The following is an 890-nucleotide window of genomic DNA, read 5'->3' as shown; positions in this document are numbered from 1 at the left end:
TGGCAGGCTGACACTAACTGTAGCAATAGTGACTGTGTAAGTAGTTATGTATTGTTAAAAGATTAGTGGTGAGGTATGTACATACTGGTTAAAGACTTATAAGATTTCTATGAAAATTAATTATATGTATAATACTTAACATATGAATTATGTGTTATATGAGAGCATGTATATACTTAACTAAAGAACTCTGTGTAACATAAGAATATGTATGAAATCAAGAACCCATGTAAATTCCACACCTATGTGAGCTAAAGTAAACTATGAACCAGAATAAATTACTGAAGTTGCTAGTGTACAAATAGCACTAAAACATGAATGTAGCTTTCAGCAAGCTCGAACCTGAAAACAGAGAACGAGCTACCAAACATTAAACAAGGTCTATTCCTAAAGCCGAACAGGTGGTGGTTTTACAGGCAGAGACCACGAATTTGGTAATCTTGTAACCCTGTAGAACCTTCCTGAAACCCATACACAGGAATTGAGACCCTAAGTATCAAATAATAACAATGTTTAAGCTCGCGCCTAGATTCATGAAGCCTCAAGAATCATAACCTTGGCGGAAGAAACCCTATACTCTACACCTTTCAGCAAAGGTAAAATTGAACCCAAACTCAAGCTCAGTACTGCTATAATAGAATTAAACATGATTATTAAAAATGGTGGACAAATGCGCTCAAAATAAACAACTTCCACGAAAACTGAGTAGATGAACTGGAAAATAGCAGTGCCGTAAACCAACAGAAATTATTAGCCATGAAAAGAAAAACAAACGATCATGTAGTTATATTTAAAAAGAAAAAGATAGTCTGCATTAATTCGGCAACATGGAAAACTTAAACAACTTCTGTCCTTGTCACAAAACAAAACAGGACATGTCCAGAATTAAG

Source organism: Pinus tabuliformis, chromosome J (assembly GCF_031772625.1).
Source record: "Pinus tabuliformis cultivar Carrire ecotype Pingquan chromosome J, CPIR1, whole genome shotgun sequence".
Taxonomy (NCBI): domain Eukaryota; kingdom Viridiplantae; phylum Streptophyta; class Pinopsida; order Pinales; family Pinaceae; genus Pinus; species Pinus tabuliformis.
This window is presented reverse-complemented; position numbering follows the sequence as displayed.